The sequence below is a fragment of the Gossypium raimondii genome, chromosome 2 (assembly GCF_025698545.1).
Source record: "Gossypium raimondii isolate GPD5lz chromosome 2, ASM2569854v1, whole genome shotgun sequence".
NCBI classification, from domain to species: Eukaryota; Viridiplantae; Streptophyta; class Magnoliopsida; order Malvales; family Malvaceae; genus Gossypium; species Gossypium raimondii.
In genome coordinates this window covers 35,063,990-35,082,495 of record NC_068566.1, presented here as the reverse complement: position 1 = coordinate 35,082,495, position 18,506 = coordinate 35,063,990, and the positions used below count along the sequence as shown (strand labels likewise).

Sequence of the window (18,506 nt, the reverse complement as noted above, 5' to 3'; positions counted from 1 at the left end):
ATTGCAGTAGTGACAGGCAACCTCCGATTTTTACCCTCCTCGATTTGGTCGCCCCGCACATCTCTCGATATAATGTTGCCAAGACGGCAGACCGCCAACTAAATTCACCGGCTGCTCTAAAATCAATGAGTTTTAGCAGCCACCTTAGATGTACACGGCTCCGTGACGTGTAGGCCATCAGATAGCCTCCAATTATTTGAAGAATGTATGATCGGGCATATCGAATTCTTTCAATTTCGGTTGAATTTTCATTCAGATTGGGGAAGGTGGCACGTAACCAGCCCATCTCCACCTTACCTCCATCCATTTTATCTGGAACAGCGCCTAAAAGCTCGTAGCACACCGCCTCCCAATTGCTAGATTGGGCAGACCCGTGTTGGGTGCACATCCACCAAGCAATCCCAAATGCAGATGGACATCTTCTAGAGTGATAGTGCACTCTCCACATGGAAGATGAAATGTGTGCGTCTCGGTCTCCACCTCTCGATGGCGCCTTGATCGGTTTGGCTCCAACTTGCATCCCGACCTACCGTCGCCACGTGCCAAAATCCGCTTCCATGGTGGTTCTCTACTAACGGTGATGGAGGACCATGCATATTCGAATATTGCATTCGATACCCGATCTTGAGACTTTTATAACAAAAATAAATTAATATTTATCTAAAAATACATAAATAAAAATATCTTAAATAAAATTTAAAATTTAAATTTAATACTTACCATTTTCATTTGCTCCACCAATATGTGATTCCTATCAAGGCGAATCAATGATTGACCATTGTTGAAAATATAAAAAATTTAAAATTATTTTAAAAAATAAAATATTTAAAATTTTCTTAAAAAAATGAAATTGAATGGAAAAAGAAATTTAATATGGAGTTGAGAGATTTTTTGAAGGAAATTGTGAGGATTTTGAAAGGAATTTGAGAGTTTAAGAGAATTTTGGAAGGAAATTAAGAGAATTTTTGAAGGAATTTGAGAGAATTTTTGAATGAAATTGAGATGGGATTTGTTTGTGAAAAAATAAGGGGTGGGAGGGGTTTTTATAGTAAAAAATCTGACCGTTGGGGGGGGCAACGGTCAAAAATTTGACCGTTGGGGCACTGTTCACGCGCGCGAGTCAGCGAAAATGGCCCATTCCGGTAAATAATTAAAAAACCGGCCTATTTCGGAAAATTTTTAAAAAAGGGCTTTTTTAGTGTTTTGCCCGCAGGAAAATGTAAAATCATGCAAGAAAAGTAAAAGTAATAAAAGATAAACATGTACAGCGAAAACGACAAAACACCGATCAAGAAGACCATCCTAATCCATCAATCAACCCTAGACGCAGGTTGAGCTCTACTATTCCTTACACGTAGAGAGCCACCGTACAATTCTCAAGCAGCACGCCATTGAAAGCCTCGAAAACCCCACTGAAACAGGGATGCACAAGCAACCACCACCGTCCAATTATTCTTGAAAAAAAGATAAAAGACGGACAACAAAGCAAAATGAAACAAGAAAGAAATTGTTGAAATCTTGGAGCAAATCGCGCCCTGCCAACAGACATTCCCCTACCAGAAGACATTTTATTAGACTGATATTTTTAAATAAAAGAGTTAGAGGTACTTTAATTTTTAACTTGATAAGTATAAAGTCTAAATCTTAAATTTTTTTTGTATAAGGATTAGTAATATATTTTTATTTTATCAAATTTATAAATTTTGTATTGCATTATAGTGATATCTTTTATATTTTAAAATTATTGGTTATTATTGTCATTTAATTTGAGAAGATTTTCACTCCACCTCAATATAAAGCATTCATTTGTTGTTTAGGTAAGTAATATACAAGAAAATGAAAATGAAAATGAAAATGAAAATGAAAAAACCATTCAAATATCCTCTTTGATTTGCAAGCCATGACAAGAAAGAAGGTTAAGCTTGCTTATATCACCAATGATTCATTAAGGAAAGCCACCTATAAGAAAAGAAAGAAGGATTAGATGAAAAAGATGAGTGAGTTGATTACCCTTTGTAGGATCGACGCTTGTGCTATCATATGTAGTCAGTATGAATCCCAACCCAAGGTTTGGCCATCCCCCATAGGAGTCCAACAAGTGCTCTTCAAGTTCAAGATGATCCCTGAGATGGAACAAAGAAAGAATATGGTGAACCAAGAAAGTTTCTTCTCCCAAAGGACCATCAAAGAAGTTAAACAACTCAATAAGCATTGCAAGGACAATCGAGTAAAAAAGATGACTCAATTCATGTTCAATAACATTTGTGGTAAATGGGCCGTCCATGGTTTGAACTTTTGGGACTTAAACGATCTCAGCTTGTTGCTCGATGAAAAAATGAGTAATATCGACAAGAGGATGGATGCATTTGCTATTACACCCCTTAATGCTCAAGGGGCATCATCATCATCGTCCTCATTCATGGTTGCACTACCACTAATGACAATGGTAATGCCCAAAATGATGCCAAGGATAGGTATGGAGGACATCGTGCAATCTGATGTGAATAACATGGATCCAATGAAGAGGATATGTGAGCAATTATACTAAATAAATTCATATTTCATTTCAATCTACCATATAGCCTAGCCAAATCATGTTTATATAATCCTATTGACCTTACTCAGATTTCAGGATGGATATATGAATTAACCAACCTGCATCTCAATCTGGCATCGTAATGCATCATTAGATAAATCGAAGGAAATATACTGACAGACGTACTGCATCATCAGATAAACTGAAGGAAACATATTGGCACACACAGTGCACCATCGAACAAGCTGAAGCAATTATACTGGCACACAAAGTGCATCATCGGATAAACCAAAGTATAACATGTACATTTAATAGGCAACCAATTTCCAATGTCATTATATGTGTCACTCCAATCTATCAATCTCAATTAATCATCAATTCACTATTCTAGTACCATATATAACATATCTTAACTCAATTTTATATCAATTTCATATATCTAATAAGCCATGTAACTTTCTATTCTATTCAATTTAGTCCTCTGTCGCGGCATACCATATCAAACATATCATCTTACCTCATAACTAAATCATGTAATTTAACATGTATAAGAAATAATTAAATTCAATTGGATCATATAAATACAAACCGAAAGCTCCCGTCACTCGTCGTCAGCTCTCGCCTTTCCTTTCCCTCTTAACGGTCTTGTGTTGTCTACAACTACGAATAATAATTCAATCATAAAATAGTATCAAATTACATATCAAAACACATTCAATTTCAAAATCATACATATTTTTTAATTTGTTCAATTTAGTCCCTCAAATCGAGACAAGTATAACTTTTAATTTAAAGCTCCAAATTGAAATTCGATTTCACTATTACTCGTGAGAGACATCCTATTGCTTATTTCTATAATAAATTTTAAATTTTATTCAGCTTGGCCCCTTTTTAAAATCTATCAATTTAACACCTAAAATGTGGCGCCCCAAAACCCAATCGGGACGGTCTGACCCAAATTTTGAACATCACATTAGCCACCGCGACTCTCCATTTAAACAACCACAAAACACACTAACCAACCAACCAGACCACACAATTAATGATGGAATATTTAATAAAAACCTAATATCATGCTTCCATTGCGCTACCCTAATCAACAATCAACAACAAGACTAACTCAAAATTTAATATTTATCAGACAATTACCTCGAAAACTTTAGTTAAACAAACGTGCATGCAATAGGGTATTTTTAAAAAGGCTATATTTGTAGGGACGTGGAAAACCGTTTAGTTTAAAAACGTACAATTAGATATGGAACGTAATATATAGTAATATGTTGGGAAAAACTCCATTTCACAAAGTTTAACAATAGTATTGTAGGATTAAACGTATAAGTCTTATTTTGGAAAATTTATTAAAGCATCTCGCACAACCTCATAACATTATTAATTAATCAGTTAGCAGACATTTAACAATTTACATGACTTGACCAAATTCTGTGTTACATGTCATGCATACCAAGCACATGTTTGTATCCAAATCACACATAAAACATCTAAGGCTTACCTCGATGACCAACGGCTCTTCAACTTGCACTTGCAAGTTAGTCGAACAGTTATTCAAACAAATTATCAAACAATCATAATGTAACCTCCCAAACCTGGCCTAAACATTATGGCTAGATTGAGAAGGCTACAATTAGCCACCGAAATGGCTAAAGTAACTTACATTACTTTTGAAGACCTTAAATAAACTCATTTTAGAGAAAATCGTAGTTGTATTTTGAGTTAGCTTAAAAGCATTCATTCATTAGGTCGTGTATACTTAGGATTCATTTTATTGTTGATAGTGTTGTTTTAGAAAAACTGTTTGCTTGTCGCTCTTCTTAAAAAAACACTCGATGTTAAACTAATGCAGTAAAAAAATACCATTTTTCAAGTCATTTGGAAACTTAGTTTCCTTATCGAATTGTTTTTCAAAAACGGTTCCTTTGCAATGCAGCAGAAACTAGGGAGCAATATCAAATTTTACTTAAGTTCGATATCATGCATTATCTGGTTATTATGCTTGAGTAATTCATGCATGCAAAAATCCCCAAAAGAAAAGTTATCAAGCCACAGACCAGAAATAATTAAAATTTACAAGCCAAAACCAAAAAAGACTTAATAATACTTATTAAGAATAGTTCAAGGTCCAAGGTGATTCACTGAATGCTGAGTTTGATCCTAATTTCAAGGTTTACCTGAAAAGTTAAACACTATTAGGGGTGAGCTTACGAAAAGCTCAGTGTGAGTTGAACAATTATTTAAATAGATAAAAACATCAAATTCAATGAAACATATTAGCATTAATAGAAGGATACATAACCACCATAGGAATTTCATATCATTACATAGCCACTATCAAATTGATGTCAAACGGTGTATGAGCATGGGACATCATCTATTTGAGTAACTATCATTAATTTCGATACCCTTCAATACAACACAATACAACACATATCATAAATCTATAACATTCGAATAAGTCGTGAGCATGATGCAATGCAAAAAGGTTTCTACCCATACCATCCATTACACACCACGAGTTCCCCAGAACTCGTCATCTGAATTCCAAAACATTATGGGCTTAAGCCCATTGTTGTTAAAACCATCGATAACAATATGCAGAAAATTTTGACAGTAAAAATGCAGACAAGCTGCCAGTAAAAATGGGATAAATCGCCATTCCCCTCGGTACTCCAAGTGTAGTGTACTGACTATGAATCATGCGGACTTAATATGCCACCAGTACTCCACAGAACTCCTCTGTCAACTACAAAATCCCAACCCAATGCATATGCAATATGTCACACAATCTCATACACAATCATATCTCAATACTTTTCACATTCATTTGAAATGATCAACATGTCCTCAATAATCACATATTTTCAATAAATGGAAATAGTTTTCCAATTTTTCAAATTGCCATTGTATTGGTATCAATCAATATCGTTCAATTTCATATACTTTACATATTTTCATTATGCATAAATAACACCTTTTTCAGTACACAATATAATAAATAACTCATGCGTTTAAATAATACATAAGCTTAATATCTCAACACATTATATCATTCAGTCAAACATTCTTATATCTCATAACTCAATATGCAATTACAAACTCCATCAAACATTCATACTACCAAACTAGCAATTTTGCCAACATGTCAATCTTTTAAGGCTCGAAACATACCTGGTTCGACCACTCACAAAATCAATAATTTGGCTGTTAAGCCAATCTAATAAACAAGCTAATTTATCAAATATAACATGATATTTAACATTTTCAACAATTTTATGAGTTAAGGACTCACACCTTATTTTTTGCTTCCCCGCAGGACACTAGCAAATCTTCCAATTTTTTTAATAATTCCTTAAACGAACCAAAACCAAAATTCAGTATAAATTCAATCAATTTACCATTAAACCATCCCCCAAACACCCACTTATGTGTTTAAACCAATCGTTGAAATTATAACTATTTTATGAATCCAAACTAGTTAGATTCCTTACACTGTATCGATGCAAACTGTACATACAATTGTTCTTCACCTTTACGAATGATTTGGGGCGTTTGGTCAGCACCTAATTTAATAACATACCGGAAAATCAGTATAAAATTAATGATTAAATTTATTCATTTAATCAATTCATAAACTTTACACAAAACTTATGTTGAAATAACAAACTAGTTACCCTTAATTGTACTTACGCTTCACGATTTGTGGGTTTCGAGTGGCCAATCCATCAAGAACGTTTTACCCTAATTGAAATGGCTTTAAAAGATGATTAGAAGGGTTCAAGAACTTAGATTAAGTTTGGAAAAATATAAGCAATAACCAAGAAACAAAACAGCTTCCTTTCTTGCACATAAGCGTACACACTACTACCCATGGTGGCCAAAATTGGGGCTGGATTTTAAAACAGTTTGAGATCTCATTAAAATATAGAAAAATGCCTTTGAAATCATTTAAAATCCCAAAAATTCAAGATTTGGAAATTTTGGTTTTTAATTGACAAGATTAATGAAGAAATTGAAGAGAAAAGACATCTTACCCAAGCTAGTTGAGAGAAATAGCAATGACACTTTCTTAGCAATGTTCGGGATCGATCTTAGGGGTTAAAGAGTTCAGATTTGGGGCTGATTTAGATGAGGATAAATGGAAACAATATAACAAAGAAGATGGTACAAAATCTTGACGCAAAAAGAAAAGAAATAGATTGTAAAATGGGAGGTGTAGGTGATGGCATTCATGGAGGAAAGGAAAAAAAATAAAATCAAAGAGAGGGAGAGGAGGAGATGAACGGCTAGGGCAATGAGGAGAAGGATTAACGGCTGATTATTTGTGAAAAATTAACGTTTATACCTAGGGTTAAAAGCCTTGGGTGGCACACACATGAAAAATAAGGAATTTTTGCCAAAAATTAAATTATTTTGCAAGGGAAAGGATTCGAACTTGGGACCTAATTTAATTTTTATGCTTTCTCATATTTCTTTTAACCATTAGGCTTTTTCCTCATTCTTGAAATAATTTTTCAATATTTATTTTAAAAACAAGCATGTCGCATACTAAGGTTTAAGGCAAAATTTGCAAAATAATAAAAATGGTAAGAGAGAAGGGATTTGAACTTGGGTTTCAAGGAATGTTTCACTAACACTTATCCAACAAACCAATACCTCATTTATTTCCTAAAAATGCATAGATAATCTTAAAAATTAAGGCATAATCACTCTCTTTCGATTCACAAACCTGATTCTACTAACCCTTGATTTTTGGGATGTTACACATAATCCATCATTCAATCATCTATCTAACGCAATGATAAAAGTTTTAAACCAAACAATTAAATAATCCCTAGTGTCCAATTACAACTCGACAATTATAACTAAGTATAATTCTAAATCCCATAATTTGGTCCCACATTGCCTTCCTCATTAGGTTCGGGAACACAATGACATACCCAAGTATAGCCTCGATTTGGATCACTTGGATGACTTACCCCCACACCTCTTCACAAGCTAAGTCACTGCAACATTAGAAAAGAGTGGATAAGCTTGTGAAAACTCTGTGAGTGCTCAAACATACTACAAATAAACATATCAGTTAGGTTAAAGGGTGACATCATATAACAATTCACATATTATTGCAGTATACACAAACTAGTAACTCACACGGCACAACAATTCTCATAAAATAAGCATTGCACATATAGTAAGTAATTCGTATAAAATAGTAGATCACATAAATTATCAATTTGCATAAAACATTTGTTCATATAAAATAACAGTTCTTACCAAATGACAGCTCATGCAAAAAAATAATTCATATAAAATATCAGTTCATACCAAATAACAATTCATGCAAAATAACAGTTCATGCTCTATCATAACTTGTAAATCTCAAATAATGATAAATAGACATTTTTATGGTTATGAAACATATAGAGGACTCTATCACCACCTATAAATGGACTCTATGACCACACATTGGATAAACGAATCTCCTTATAACACTTCACTTTTGGACTCAAATAGCCCTACGTTGTCTCCAATATAAGTGTAGCACGAATGCTCACACCCTCCAACACTCTCGACTCATAGAGCCCTGCACTGTCTCCATTGAATGGAGCTATGCTCAACATTCCCTTATCTCTCCAATGCTATTTCTGAGCACAATTCCCATCGCAATAATGAGGGTGAGTACTCACAATCCTATGGCATGCCAACTATGTAACAACCCGTTTTCAATGAAATTAGAACAGTGGTTTCGGGACAAAAAATCTAAAGTTAGAAAACTTATTTTATTATTATTTTATGGTCAATTGCATGATAAAAATACCGTATAAAAATTTTGTTAAGAAATTTTACCGTTTACATGTTTAATCTGATAAAAAGACTAAATCACGTCAAGTGTAAAAGTTGAGTTCTAATAGCTAATGGTATTAAATAGCTACGGAACTTAATTGTGCAAGTCCTTATATGGTAACTAGCCCATTAATAAGTTAGTGGAATGTGTTAGCTTGGCAATTTTGTAATTTTTAAATATTATAAAGGTTAATTAAGTAATTAGGTTATTTATGATAAAAATAAATAAAACAAATTTATCATCATCTTCAATTATCATCTCCATCGATTTTCATAAGGGAAAGAAGCCACTTTTCTACTTGATATTTGGCCAAGCTTCCATTGCTCATATTGGTATGATTTTTGTCTCGTTTTTAATTATTTTTCTGTTTTCGAGATCGTTGTAGCTTAATCTAGCTAGCTCGGGGACTAATTTGTGAAACTATTAAAATATTTGAGCTTTGCCATTGATGAACATGTTAGGGTTTTGAAGTTTAATGGTAGAAAATGAATGGTTGTTGTTAGATAAACAACTTTTGTAAAGAATTTTTTGATGAAATTATCAATTAGGGATTAAATTAAAAAATGTGATAAATTACGTCATAAAATTGTGAATTTGTGAAAAATGTGGGTTGTTATAAGCATGTATATAATTCAGCTATGATGGGTTGTAAAGGAATTGTGCAAATTTCCATTTTTATGAGATAAGGCCTTAATTGCAAAGAATTAAAACTATAGGGGAAAAATGATAATTTTTCCAAAAATATGTGTTGGGCTAAATTGAATATGAATTATATTAAATAGAGTTAAATTCATTCGTATAGATCCTATTAGACCTCGTACGGAGTTAGATCGAGGCAAAGAGAAAATCTTGGATTACTTGCTTCCGTATCTACGTACACTCATCAAGGTAAGTTCGTGTAATTAAATTATGTAATTATATGTTTTGATTGAATTAGATGTATGTTATTTGCATTATCATCATTTATGAATATCGATCGCATATCCGACGACGTACGACGATTACCAAGCCCCGTTTGAACCTTAGGAATTTGTAGGATACAAATGACATGTCATTAGGGTTACCAATACTCAGCTCATATGAGCTTACCGCTATTCAGCTTGGAGGAGCTTACCGTTATTCAGCTCGGAGGAGCTTATCATTATTTAGCTCAAAAGAGCTTACCATTTACAACTCATATGAGCATACATGTTCATAAATTGACGGACTACAGTTCAATACACCTCGTGTGTACTACCTGCGTATCCAACGATATTCTAAATGGTTCAACGGGCACAGTTCTATTACGAGTTTATATGAGTTCGAACGAACTAGTACATGTATTTACATGAATTACATGGAAATGGTTTATATATGATATATGGATACATGGTATAGATGTTACATGTATATAGAATTTGAATAGTTGTTGAACTCATACATGATTCTCGGTTTTTATATGAATTACATGGCTAACTTGGTTGATGAATATGTGTTAGGCTTTTGGCCAAATTGAGTTTAGATATGCTTTGGTTTACTTACCTAAATTGTGGTTAAATGGTAAGTTAAATTTTGTGTTATTTTTCGTGTTTTATAGTGATTTGGAAGCTCGTCCGGGTTGGAAGCTTGTCAAAGTTATATCACACTATCCATCAGCTCTTTTGGTACATTTGGTTATCTAATTTTGGTTATAATGGCATGTATAGGTTATTTTGGCTAATAATAGCCTACATGTTTTGTTATGTTCTTAGCTATTTGAATTGGGTTGTGTTTTGGTATATTTTTCTATGTATATATATATAAATGGCCTTATCATGTTTGATGTGTGGTTTGGTATGGTTAACATGTGAATTGATTTATGTTTGATGGATGGAAATTAAATGGCAGTTGAATATGCATATGAATATGTATTATAACTTGGAGTAATTTAGTGCTTTTTGTGGAAAGCACATATGTATAATGATATTAGTTTTTGAATGGTTTGTATTGGTGTTTTTAGTGCACAAGTTACAAGTGACTTATATGATCATTTAATGCTACAGATCAAGTACATAAATGGTAAGTTTTGGAACAAATATGTATATAACTTAGTTAAACAATTGGATATATTGAATGTTTAGATTTAAATGTTATAAGTTGTCATTTGAGGTGCCTAAGGACATATTGGTTGTATGTGATGATTTTACATGTTTAAAGCCGATTTTGGCTTGTTTTGAATGCCTATTTAGGACTTGCGTATATGCAAAATGTTGAGTGTAGGTGGATGCTTAATTGGGTGAGAAATGTGGCTTGTAAAATGGTCTATTTTCGTCCACACGAGCAGAGACACGGACGTGTGTCTCAACCGTGTGTGACACATGACCAAGTGACATGGTCGTGTGTCCCCTGTATCTTTTAAGAGCACAAGTCAATATGCTCACACGGCCTAGCACATGGGCGTGTGGCTTGGCCATGTGGAACAAGTCAGTGAGTTACACAGGCATGGACAAGTGCTAGAAATAGCTGTGTGTCCCTTTTTCGAATGCCCACATGATCTAAGACACATACACGTCTTTTAGCCATGTGAGTCACACGGCCGAGTGACCCTTACAGTTTTGAAAATTTTATAAGTTTCTGAAAACTTCTATAAATTTTTTATTTAATCCCAATTTGTTTCTAAGGTATATTTTGGGCCTCAGGAACTCGTATTAGGAACAATATGCATGATTATGATTGGTTCCTGATATGAATTCTATATGTTATGAAATATTTGAAATTTTCTATTAGTTTAAATTGTAAACTTTGGTAATACTCCGTAACCCTGTTCCAGCGACGAATTCGGGTTAGGGGTGTTACAAACAATATCCAATGGTTCCATAAGGTCACAATGAAAAAATATCTCTTTAACAGATTCACAATATTCAATATTCACAATTAAGCAAAGCTCACACAATTTAACATAGTTCATAATTCACAATTCGCACTAAAACATGGTTAGCAAATAATATATCTTTCATGCAACATATATTGCACATATAACACAGTTCACATATCATTCATGACATAGCTCATATAAATCATTGTTCGATATTTTATTTAACATAAGGCATGCAATAGTTTAGCTTACATACAATACAACTCAAAATCTCACAATACAGTTTGGGAAATTAATCTTTATTTGCCATATTAGTACAGATCACCAAATTAACACGATTCGCCATAATAATATAATTTGCCAAGTTAACATGGTTCACAATATAACACAGTACACAAATATAATTGGCTCGGACTTAGCATTTCACGATAATATAATTTTGTACTAATTAAAGCTTGCAATATCATAAAACTCACAATTCGATTCTGAGTTTGTGCATGCATAAATGTGCATTATCAATAAAATTTGCATGTTATAAATGTCCACATTATATTTTTTATATTCATCTGCAGGCATTACAAACACATATACTGAATATATATTATATATATACCTATTTAGTGGCCTTTGTCTCTTCAAATTTTTGCATAGATTAAAAGTCTCATATACATTTATACATATTACATAATACAAAACCTATAAACGTATATATATTCTATATAATAAAACCCACATATATATATTATATATAGAAAAACCACACATATATATTATACATATAACACCTATGCACGCATATATATATTATAAACCCCACTCATATATATTTATATATATAACACCAAAACCCATATGTGTTACATATAAATAACAAAACTCTTATGCGTATCTATTATATATATACACACAATAATTAGATGCACAATTCACACACACTTATCACGTCAACTACATGGTTTACATTCGACCTACCTATTTTATTATTATAACTACATGAACATTTTAAATTCATACTTTTGACTCATTAAAATCGAACATAATGTATACGCAACACTCAACAAAATTATACTAGTTTCCACTAGGAGAAATCAAGGTTAAAATATTAATTAAGTAGGGGTTCGCATATGTTATCTTAGCCTGTGTATTAGGAACAATATGCATGATTAGATGCACACAATAATTAGATACACAATTCACACACACTTATCACGTCAACTACATAGTTTACAGCTACGACCTACCTATTTTATTCTTATAACTACATGAATATTTTAAATTCATACATGATCATTTTAAATTCATACTTTTAACTCATTAAAATCGCACAGAATGTATACGCAACACTCAACAAAATTGTACTAGTTTGCACTAGGAGAAATCATGGTCAAAATATTAATTAAGTAGGGGTTCGCATATGTTATCTTAGCCTGTGTAATAGGAACAATACGCATGATTATGATTGGTTCCTGATACGAATTCTATATGTTATGAAATATTTGAAATTTTCTGTTAGTTTAAATTGTAAACTTTGGTAATACTCCGTAACCCTGTTTCAGCAACGAATTCGGGTTAGGGATGTTACAAACTATATCCAATGGTTCCATAAGGTTACAATGACAAAATATCTCTTTAACAGATTCACAATATTCAGTATTCACAATTAAGCAGAGCTCACACAATACAACATAGTTCATAATTCACAATTCGCAATAAAACATGGTTAGCAAATAATATATCTTTCATGCAACATATATTGCACATATAACATAGTTCACATATCATTCATGACATAGCTCATATAAATCATTGTTCACATATTTTATTTAACATAAGGCATGCAATAGTTTAGCTTACATACAATACAACTCAAAATCTCACAATACACAGTTTGGCAAATTAATACAGTTTGCCATATTAGTACAGATCACCAAATTAACACAGTTCCCCATAATAATATAATTTGCCAAGTTAACATGGTTCACAATATAACACAGGACACAAATATAATTGGCTCAAACTTAGCATTTCACGATAATATAATTTTGTACTAATTAAAGCTTGCAATATCATAAAACTCACAATTCAGTTACGGGTTTGTTCGTGCATAAATGTGTATTATCAATAAAATTTGCATGTTATAAATGTCCACATTATATTTTTTTATATTCATTCATAGCATTACAAACACATATATGAATATATATTATATATATACCTATTTAGTGGCCTTTGTCTCCTCAAATTTTAGCATAGATTAAAAGTCTCATATACATTTATACATATTACATAACACAAAACCTATAAACGTATATATATTATATATAATAAAACCCACATGTATATATTATATATAGCAAAACAACACATATATATTATACAAATAACACCTATGGTAGCATATATATATTATAAACCCCACTCATATATATTTATATATATAACACAAAAACCCATATGTGTTATATATAAATAACAAAACTCTTATGCGTATCTATTATATATATACACACAATAATTAGATGCACAATTCAAACACACTTATCACGTCAACTACATGGTTTACAGCTACGACCTACCTATTTTATTATTATAACTACATGAACATTTTAAATTCATACTTTTGACTCATTAAAATCGAACAGAATGTATACGCAACACTCAACAAAATTGTACTAGTTTGCACTAGGAGAAATCAAGGTTAAAATATTAATTAAGTACGGGTTCGCATATGTTATCTTAGCCTGTGTATTAGGAACAATATGCATGATTAGATGCACACAATAATTAGATGCACAATTCACACACACTTATCACGTCAACTACATGGTTTACAGCTACGACCTACCTATTTTATTCTTATAACTACATGAATATTTTAAATTCATACATGATCATTTTAAATTCATACTTTTGACTCATTAAAATTGCACAGAATGTATACGCAACACTCAACAAAATTGTACTAGTTTGCACTAGGAGAAATCAAGGTTAAAATATTAATTAAGTAGGGGTTCGCATATGTTATCTTAGCCTGTGTATTAGGAACAATATGCATGATTATGATTGGTTCTTGATATGAATTCTATATGTTATGAAATATTTGAAATTTTCAGTTAGTTTAAATTGTAAACTTTGGTAATACTCCGTAACCCTGTTTCAACGACGAATTCGGGTTAGGGGTGTTACAAACTATATCCAATGGTTCCATAAGGTCACAATGACAAAATATCTCTTTAATAGATTCACAATATTCAATATTCACAATTAAGTAGAGCTCACACAATATAACATAGTTCATAATTCATAATTCGCAATAAAACATGGTTAGCAAATAATATATCTTTCATGCAACATATATTGCACATATAACACAGTTCACATATCATTCATGACATAGCTCATATAAATCATTGTTCGCATATTTTATTTAACATAAGGCATGCAATAGTTTAGCTTACATACAATACAACTCAAAATCTCACAATACACAGTTTGGGAAATTAATACTGTTTGCCATATTAGTATAGATCACCAAATTAACACAGTTTGCCATAATAATATAATTTGCCAAGTTAACATGGTTCACAATATAACACATTACACAAATATAATTGGCTCAAACTTAGCATTTCACGATAATATAATTTTGTACTAATTAAAGCTTGTAATATCATAAAACTCACAATTCGATTCTGGGTTTGTTCGTGCATAAATGTGCATTATCAATAAAATTTGCATGTTATAAATGTCCACATTATATTTTTTTATATTCATTCAAAGCATTACAAAAACATATATGAATATATATTATATATATACCTATTTAGTGGCCTTTGTCTCCTCAAATTTTAGCATAGATTAAAAGTCCCATATACATTTATACATATTAGATAACACAAAACCTATAAACGTATATATATTATATATAATAAAACCCACATATATATATATATATAGCAAAACAACACATATATATTATACAAATAACACCTATGGTAGCATATATATATTATAAACCCCACTCATATATATATTATATATATAACACCAAAATCCATATGTGTTATATATAAATAACAAAACTCTTATGCGTATCTATTATATATATACACACAATAATTAGATGCACAATTCAAACACACTTATCACGTCAACTACATGGTTTACATTTCGACCTACCTATTTTATTATTATAACTACATGAACATTTTAAATTCATACTTTTGACTCATTAAAATCGAATGTAATGTATACGCAACACTCAACAAAATTGTACTAGTTTGCACTAGGAGAAATCAAGGTTAAAATATTAATTAAGTAGGGTTCGCATATGTTATCTTAGCACATGTATTAGGAACAATATGCATGATTAGATGCACACAATAATTAGATGCACAATTCACACACACTTATCACGTCAACTACATGGTTTACATTACGACCTACCTATTTTATTCTTATAACTACATGAATATTTTAAATTCATACATGATCATTTTAAATTCATACTTTTGACTCATTAAAATTGCAAAATATTAATGTATTTCGCATATGCAACACTCAACAAAATTGTACTAGTTTGCACTAGGAGAAATCAAGGTTAAAATATTAATTAAGTAGGGGTTCGCATATGTTATCTTAGCCTGTGTATTAGGAACAATATGCATGATTATGATTGGTTCTTGATATGAATTCTATATGTTATGAAATATTTGAAATTTTCTGTTAGTTTAAATTGTAAACTTTGGTAATACTCCGTAACCCTGTTTCAGCGACGAATTCGGGTTAGGGGTGTTATAAACTATATCCAATGGTTCCATAAGGTCACAATGAAAAAATATATCTTTAACAGATTCACAATATTCAATATTCACAATTAAGTAGAGCTCACACAATATAACATAGTTCATAATTCATAATTCGCAATAAAGCATGGTTAGCAAATAATATATCTTTCATGCAACATATATTGCACATATAACACAGTTCACATATCATTCATGACATAGCTCATATAAATCATTGTTCGCATATTTTATTTAACATAAGGCATGCAATAGTTTAGCTTACATACAATACAACTCAAAATCTCACAATACAGTTTGGGAAATTAATCTTGCTTTGCCATATTAGTATAGATCACCAAATTAACACAGTTCACCATAATAATATAATTTGCCAAGTTAACATGGTTCACAATATAACACATTACACAAATATAATTGGCTCACACTTAGCATTTCACGATAATATAAATTTGTACTAATTAAAGCTTGTAATATCATAAAACTCACAATTCAGTTACAGGTTTGTGCGTGCATAAATGTGCATTATCAAGAAACTTTGCATGTTATAAATGTCCACATTATATTATTTTTTATATTCATTCAAAGCATTTCAAAAACTTATACGAAAATATATTATATATATACCTATTTAGTGGCCTTTGTCTTTTCAAATTTTAGCATACATTAAAAGTCCCATATACATTTACACATATTAGATAATACAAAACCTATAAACCTATATATATTATATATAATAAAACCCACATATATATATATTATATAGCAAAACCACACATATATAATATACATATAACACCTATGCACGCATATATATATTATAAACCCCACTCATATATATATTATATATATAACACCAAAATCCATATGTCTTATATATAAATAACAAAACTCTTATGCGTATCTATTATATATATACACACAATAATTAGATGCACAATGCACACACACTTATCACGTCAACTACATGGTTTACATTTCGACCTACCTATTTTATTATTATAACTACATGAACATTTTAAATTCATACTTTTGACTCATTAAAATCGAACAGAATGTATACGCAACACTCAACAAAATTGTACTAGTTTGCACTAGGAGAAATCAAGGTTAAAATATTAATTAAGTAGGGGTTCGCATATGTTATCTTAGCCTGTGTATTAGGAACAATATGCATGATTAGATGCACACAATAATTAGATGCACAATTCACACACACTTATCACGTCAACTACATGGTTTACAGCTACGACCTACCTATTTTATTCTTATAACTACATGAACATTTTAAATTCATACTTTTGAGTCATTAAAATAGAACAGAATGTATACGCAACACTTAACAAAATTGTACTAGTTTGCACTAGGAGAAATCAAGGTTAAAATATTAATTAAGTAGGGTTTCGCATATGTTATCTTAGCCTGTGTATTAGGAACAATATGCATGATTAAATGCACACAATAATTAGATGCACAATTCACACACACTTATCACGTCAACTACATGGTTTACAGCTACGACCTACCTATTTTATTCTTATATGAACATTTTAAATTCATACATGAACATTTCAAATTCATACTTTTGACTCATTAAAATCGTACAGAATGTATTCCTGATATGAATTCTATATGTTATGAAATATTTGAAATTTTCTGTTAGTTTAAATTGTAAACTTTGGTAATACTCCGTAACCCTGTTCCAGCGACGAATTCAGGTTAGGGGTGTTACAAACTATATCCAATGGTTCCATAAGGTCACAATGACAAAATATCTCTTTAACAGATTCACAATATTCAGTATTCACAATTAAGTAGAGCTCACACAATATAACATAGTTCATAATTCACACAAATTCGCAATAAAGCATGGTTAGCAAATAATATATCTTTCATGCAACATATATTGCACATATAACACAGTTCACATATCATTCATGACATAGCTCATATAAATCATTGTTCGCATATTTTATTTAACATAAGGCATGCAATAGTTTAGCTTACATACAATACAACTCAAAATCTCACAATACACAGTTTGGCAAATTAATACTGTTTGCCATATTAGTATAGATCACCAAATTAACACAGTTCACCATAATAATATAATTTGCCAAGTTAACATGGTTCACAATATAACACAGTACACAAATATAATTGGCTCAGACTTAGCATTTCACGATAATATAATTTTCTACTAATTAAAGCTTGCAATATCATAAAACTCACGATTCAGTTATAGGTTTGTGCGTGCATAAATGTGCATTATCAATAAAATTTGCATGTTATAAATGTCCACATTATATTATTTTTTTATATTCATTCAAAGCATTTCAAAAACATATACGAATATTTATTATATATATACCTATTTAGTGGCCTTTGTCTCCTCAAATTTTAGCATACATTAAAAGTCCCATATACATTTATACATATTAGATAATACAAAACCTATAAACGTATATATATTAT

The 18,506-nt window shown here is 31.2% G+C and overlaps 1 pseudogene; it reads left to right on the top strand.

The window, feature by feature from the left end:
* The first annotated feature begins 1,900 nt into the window (after positions 1–1,900).
* LOC105789643 (agamous-like MADS-box protein AGL80) lies at positions 1,901–2,548 on the top strand (annotated as a pseudogene).
* The last annotated feature ends 15,958 nt before the right edge of the window (positions 2,549–18,506 follow it).